This window comes from Chelonia mydas, chromosome 1 (genome assembly GCF_015237465.2).
Source record: "Chelonia mydas isolate rCheMyd1 chromosome 1, rCheMyd1.pri.v2, whole genome shotgun sequence".
NCBI classification, from domain to species: domain Eukaryota; kingdom Metazoa; phylum Chordata; order Testudines; family Cheloniidae; genus Chelonia; species Chelonia mydas.
The window spans coordinates 196,220,733-196,227,300 of NC_057849.1; the positions used below are offsets into that span (position 1 = coordinate 196,220,733).

General features: G+C 46.8%; 1 long non-coding RNA gene across 3 annotated transcripts in view; it reads left to right on the plus strand.

Annotated features, from left to right (window-relative positions):
* LOC122464167 overlaps positions 1 to 6,568 on the plus strand; it is a 119,331-nt gene that overhangs the window by 57,545 nt on the left and 55,218 nt on the right. The gene's annotated exons all lie outside the window — the stretch shown is intronic.

The window sequence follows — 6,568 nt, forward strand, 5'->3', positions numbered from 1 at the left end:
GCATTGTAGTAATGGTTGAGATACTTCTGTCTGCAACAGTTTGTAGACTCCTTTGGAATCCTTCAGGATGAAACATGCTGTATAAGTGTAAGACTGTAGTATTTTCATTTTAAAATTAAAGCCAATTTACAAAAGAAAGCGAACTCTTAAAAGAGATCTGCAAAGGATTTTCTGCTTTAACTTGTGCTCATATCCTTTTTTCTGCTTCTTTCTGGTTTATAAAGAGGGCTAAAGGTTTTTTGAGAGGAGTGATTGGAAGAGGAGGGGTTACATTTTTTCTGAAATTTTTTGTACATTTGAACAGTACAGTTTCAAATGTGACCTTCCCTAGTTTCCCTGGAGGCCATTCTGGGTTCTAGTCCTGTCTGTACCGCAGATTCTCTATGTGAGTTTGTGCAAATCACTCAACCTCTTTCTGCTTTGTTTTTCGCCATCTGTAAAATAGGGCAAATGCATTCCTGCTTCACAAGAGGTTAGTGAGGCTAAAGGTGTTGCTGTTGGTAAAATGCTTTGACATCATTCAATAGGAGGTGTTATTGAAAGGCAAAAGAGTAATATTCTTGAGTGGGTAGAAAGAGGAGAGGTGGAGGGCCACTAGGGAGTAATGCGAGGGAGGCATAGGGTGTATAGTTGTAGTGGAGGCATGGGATTGTTAGGGGGCCATGGTTGTCATGGTCATGAGGAGGCAGTGAATTGGAGGAGTGGGTCTGGGAAACCTCATCCCCTGGTAAGTAGGATTTCTTTGTGCTGAGGAATCTTTCCCAGCATTTTGTGGAGATTTCTCAAAACAGGGAAAACCCACCCATTACAGGGTGAGATTTCCGTGGCCCAACCTATAAAAAGCAGGGCCAGCTTTAAGTCCTGTTGGTCAGCCAACCTCCCTAGGCCTCTTTGACTGGGGAAAGGATGTAGTAGGTGTTCCCCTCAAGATTTTGGTGACTGCCCCTGTGGAACTGGTGGGCAGTGACCCCACTGGCATCTCCAGAAAAAAGGAAGAATGGACTCGTGGACAACCCCTTAAGATGACTGGAAAGGAGAGGGAATAACTACCACAACCCCCAAGTAGACTACAATTTTGTGTCATGTAGAACCTAATGTGGTGGTTATGGGAGGGTTATTAGCCAGTGAGACATGCAAGGGGAGCAGGGGAGTCTGGTTGTTGGGTGTATTTCATTAGAGTGACTTGATTTTCGTCTTTTCTCCTTAACATTGGCCTAGCACCCTCTTATGAGGTAACTAAACACCCCAGTTGTCTCCAGGGAGACATGGGTTTCGGACAGGGAGGTTGGGAGGGCAGGCCACAAGATGATCCCTGAAGAAGTGGAGCATAATGTGAGAATATCTGAGAGCCACTGGATGCCAGCACTCTGATGGAGGGTGTTTGGGGAGCTATAATGCAAAGTCTCCTTCCACAGCATGACTTTGACTCTGTCTGCTTTGGCAGTGGTGTGAGGTTGAAGCACCACCTAGTGCCTCTTGCTAGATCTTAGCCTATGGTGGTGATCAACTATTTTCACCTGGGAAGGTTGGAAAGCTCTCTATTCCCAGCACACATCAGCTATAAGCAAGAGAATAAAATGTAAAAAACAAGCCTAAAAGCCCACCTTTTAGGGAGGTGGGGAGGAAAAACGTTGACGCTGCCTTTAGACATCAAAATGAGGCATATCCATTCTCTTCTCCCCATTCCCCATAGGCTGCTTTACTCCTGTCCTTGCAGGCAACTCTTTGCAGCTAAATAGCAGCAGCAAAGCTGTGAACTCTTTTCCTCCACCTTGCTTATTATCTCAGTGAGGTGTTAACTTGAAGGCTACTGAATTTCAGCAGACTGAAAACTAGGAGAAATAAGGCTAAAATGTGACATCGAAAGAACAAGAATCTTGATAAATTTAAATAATGTGATACAAATACTTTAAAAGCAGCCTCTGATACAAATTTCCTTTAAAAAAAGAAACCATCTGCACTCAACTCCCAGGAGGTAAAACTTGCTCCAATTTATTCTCATATAGTCAGACAGTGCAGTTGCACCTGTGCAAAGCCATTAACTTCAGTAAGTGTAAGGTGTAACTGAAAGCAGCATTCAGCGTATAGGGTGCATGCAGGATTTTGCTTCAAGTCTCTTGCTAATGTGTCCCCTCTTGTTCAGTCAGGGCTAACCTGCTTGTAATCAGTCACTGGGGATTATATATATGCACACTGAGAGGACTAGGCACACTCATTGTCTCCTTCCTTTTCTGGGCTGACTTTGGACACAGTCCCAGACTTCTGGATCTTGAGGTTCAGCCACTTTTCTCCCACCAGCTCAGTGTTTGGTGCACCTTCACTACTCACAGAAGACTTTTGTGGGCACTTGAACTGGTTCTTTTCCCTTCCCTGCTGGGCTTCCCTTGTAGGCTCATGTCTCACAGCTGCCAGGGCATTTAAGATAGTAGGAGCTCCAAGGTGACCAGGAAGTCAGTGAGAGTACAAAGTGGGGAGAGTGTGTCTGATACAGGGATCAACTCTTCACAGGCAGACAAGACACATTGTTGGCATCAGCAAGGTACTATGGAATGAGTTGTCCTGCTTGGTCATTCTGGCTGAACGTTTCTTTTTCTGTATGGAAAACATCGCTTTCTAAGGTGTGTGAAATAATCCTGGTTCCATGCACAATGCATGCTAGACAGAGTCCACTGCAGAGTCTCAGTTTCTAGTGCAGCGGTGTTTATTTTCATTACGCAGCAAGGAACCTTTCAGGCAAGGGCAATCAGGTTCAGAAAGGCAGTTCTCTACTGGAGCAAATGGAATAATTTGTAGTGAATAACGTACTTGACAAAGTTAACCTCTCGCTCTGTTTGTGAATTATTTGTGAGCATCTTATTATTTATTTGTATTACTGTGGTGCCAAGGGGCCCTAGCAATGGATCAGGACCCCAGTGTGCTAGGCGCTGTACAAACACAGAACAAAAGGACTTTTCCCTTTTCCCCAAAGAGCCTATAATCTCAGTATAAGACAAGATAATAGATGGATACGGACAAAGGGGGCACCACAGGAAAATAATGAGACAATACTGGTCAACATGATAGGCAGTTATCTCAGCATACCAGCTGCCTAACCGTTGACAAGTTTTTAATAGGCATCAAGGCAAAGGAGACTCTTCAGGGTGGCTTTGAAGGAGGATAATGAGTGAGTTTTGCAGATGTTTATGGGGAGTTTCTCCCAATTGTGAGGGGCAGCAGGAGAGAAAGCAGGAAGGTGCTTGTCTAAAAATTTAACAAGTGAATGATAGAGGCTGGCACCATGGGCTTATGTGAGTACTTAGCATTCAATCTTTCTAGTTATGACTGAACATATCATATAGAGTTACTTCTCTTTCCTTACTGGTTAAACATAACTCTTAGATTCATGTTCTTGCTGTGCATATTCAGACTTTAAAAATTAAAACCGGTTTTCATGAATTCTCTCTAGTCTTTGCTATTTCTCTTAACATTCCTGCCAACAAACTCATTTCCTAGAATATTTGTGCAAAGTGAGAATACAGGGGGCACCAGTGCCTCTGAAGTAAATGCAGCTTTATTGAAGTGAATAATCATGGAAAATCCCCCTAACTCTAGTCTACATGCTAGCAATATAAATCTAAATTTTGGTGGGGGTGGGGGTCAGGGAGGGTTGGAATTATTTAAACTAGTACCTGGAGGCAAGCTGGTCTGTGCTGCAGAGCAGTTAAATCAGACCATGCAATCTGCTAGGGACAGCAGTATAATTATAAATGAGAACTTGAGGAGCAGGAGATAAGAGTGAATAGGTGACGTTGTGGGACAATCTAGACCAGTGGTTCTCAACCACAGGTCTGAGGCCCCCTGGTGGGTCACGAGCAAGTTTCAAGGGGGCCACCAAGCAGGGCCAGGATTAGACTAGCTGGGGCCCAGAGCGGAAAGTCGAAGCCCCACTGCGTGGAGTGGAAACCCCCGGGCCTGCACCCAAAGCCTGAGCAATGTAGCTGTGGTGTGGGGCCCCAGGCAATTTTGCCCTGCTTGCTACCCTTAACAATGGCCCTGGCTTTTATATGCAGAAAACCAGTTCTTGTGACACAAGTGAGCCATGGGGTTTTTATAGCATGTTGGGGGAGTGGGGCCCTGGAAGGGAAAAGGCTGAGAACCCCTGATCTAGACGTTTGTCACTTCTGAAAGCTGGTGGGATGAAACCAATGGGACTACTGTAATTCCTGAACATAACTAAATATAGGGAAAATGGATTAGGTTGCTAGGAAAGCTACCAGGGCTCTTAGTAGGCACTACAACAATATAAATAAAGAATAATGGTACTTAAAGAGGGTGAATAATAATATAGCATCTTGTGGCTTAGGAGCTCAGTACTTTACCAAGTTAGACATTATCCCCAGTTTGGATGTTAGCGTGATGGGGGTTAAAGGGCTTGATCCTGCTTCCCTTGTAGTCAACATGAGTCTTGCCATTGACTTCAATAAGAGCAGGGTTAGAGCCACGATGAGGTACACCAACCTTGAGACTTGTTCAAGGTCATACAGCAAGTCAACGATAGAGCTAGGAATAAAATTCATGGGTGAAATCCTGGCTCCATTGAATTCAATGGCAAAACTCCCATGGAGGTCAAGATTTCACCCCATGTCTTGTCTCCCAGCCTTGTGCATTACACTGACTCTTTGTGGTACTGGGTATGAAAGGACTTCATAGACTCTATCAAAGAGATTTTCTGGGTGGAGAGGACCAAGAGGTAGCACATGTACAGAAACAATATTGGGACACCAGCCTAAATAACCTGGAAGTGTAGTACCAGCCTCTGGATTAGAACAAGAATAATGGATGTAAAATGTCAAGAGCAATCATGGAGGTGGCAATATCTAATGCAGTGGTTTTCAGCCTGTAGTTCATGGACACTTTGTGATCCGCAGACGATGTCTAAAGCAGAGGTGGGCAAACTACGGCCTGGGGGCCACATCCGGCCCACAGGACCATTCTGCCCAGCCCCTGAGCTCCTGGCCTGGGAGGCTCACCCCCGGCCTCTCCCACGCTGTTCCCTCTTCCACGCAGCCTCAGCTCACTGCGCCACCGGCGCAATGCTCTGGGCAGCGCAGCTGCAGAGCCCGGCCTGACCCGGTGCTCTGTGCTGTGCAGCGCATCTGTGCTCCAGGCAGCGCGGCAGGGAACGAGGGAGCGGGGTTGGATAGAGGGCAGGGAAGTTCGTGGGGTGGTCAGGGCCGGGGGTGTGGATAGGGGCTGGGGCAGTTAGAGGGCGGGGAACAGGGGGGTTGAATGGAGACAGGGGTCCCAGGGGGGCAGTCAGGAAGGAAGGGGGGTTGGATGGGGCGGTGGGGGGCAGTTAGGGGCGGGGGGTCTGGGGACAGAGAGCAGGGGGGGTGGATGGGGCAGGGGTCTCGGGGGGGCCATCAGGGAACAGGGGGGTTGGATGGGGCGAGAAGCAGGGGGGTCGGATGGGGGTGGGGGCCAGGCCACGCCTGGCTGTTTGGGGAGGCACAGCCTCCCCTAACCAGCCCTCCATACAATTTCTGAAACCTGATGCTGCCCTCAGGCCAAAAAGTTTGCCCGCCCCTGGTCTAATGGGTCAGTGAAAGGTGACTATGAAAATAAATCTTCAGATCCCACAAAAAGGAATTCTGTTTTTCTGATGGATCAAAAGTATGTGAATACCCCACCTACAGGTCAAAACCTGGCATTGTTGTCATTACCATAGAAACCCACAGCTTAGGGCCCCTTTCTCATGCTGCATCGAATGCTGCGCTGAGCACATGCAACATTTATAGTTGAATTCTGTCCAGTCAGTTTTCAGTCTAAGACTTCTATGGTAGGGGTCCATGGACCACAGATTGAATTTCCAAAGGAGTTTTCACCTCCACTGGAAATTTTTTAGGGGTCTGCAAATGAAAAAAATGAAAACCACTGATCTAATACAACAGTAAAAGGCAGTGTCTCCCTTTGTGACTCCGCCACATCTGAGCTGGTTAGGAAGCCCGCATGGCTGAGCCACAAAGTAACAGTGAATTGAAGCAGAATTAAATGTAACACCCTTGCTTGCTTGGAGGGTGGCTTCAGCACAGTGGCACTGAACTGCAAGGAAAGGAATGTGGATGGGTGCACTAGTGACGGAGGAAAAGAGCACGGAGAAACTCCACCCCAAACTGCTAATGTTCTTCACATCAGAGAAAAGAGAGAACTTGTGTGCAGTAAAGATGCTTAACTTACATGTGGATAGTCAAGTCTCCTGGTCACAGAGTAAGGCTGAGAGCCTGCGCTGTACAATTTACCATACAAGGTTTGGTTAAGTCCTGACCTGGATTAAACAATCATGCAGCTACAGAGCAGCATTCCTATTTAGCACTACAAAGGGGGACAAGTTGCGGTGCTGGCTAACACAGTATGAGGCCCAGAGGGATGTGGTTAGCTCCAAGGTCAGGAGGCAAAGTGCTGCCTTCTGCAGAAGCAGCCTGTGGGATTCTCTGACCTAAGCTCTCTGGTGCTGTGGGAGACATGGCTATTGTGCAAAGAAGGGATAGTCTATGTAACCTAGAGCCAGAAAGAGTGAGAAAAAACAGAC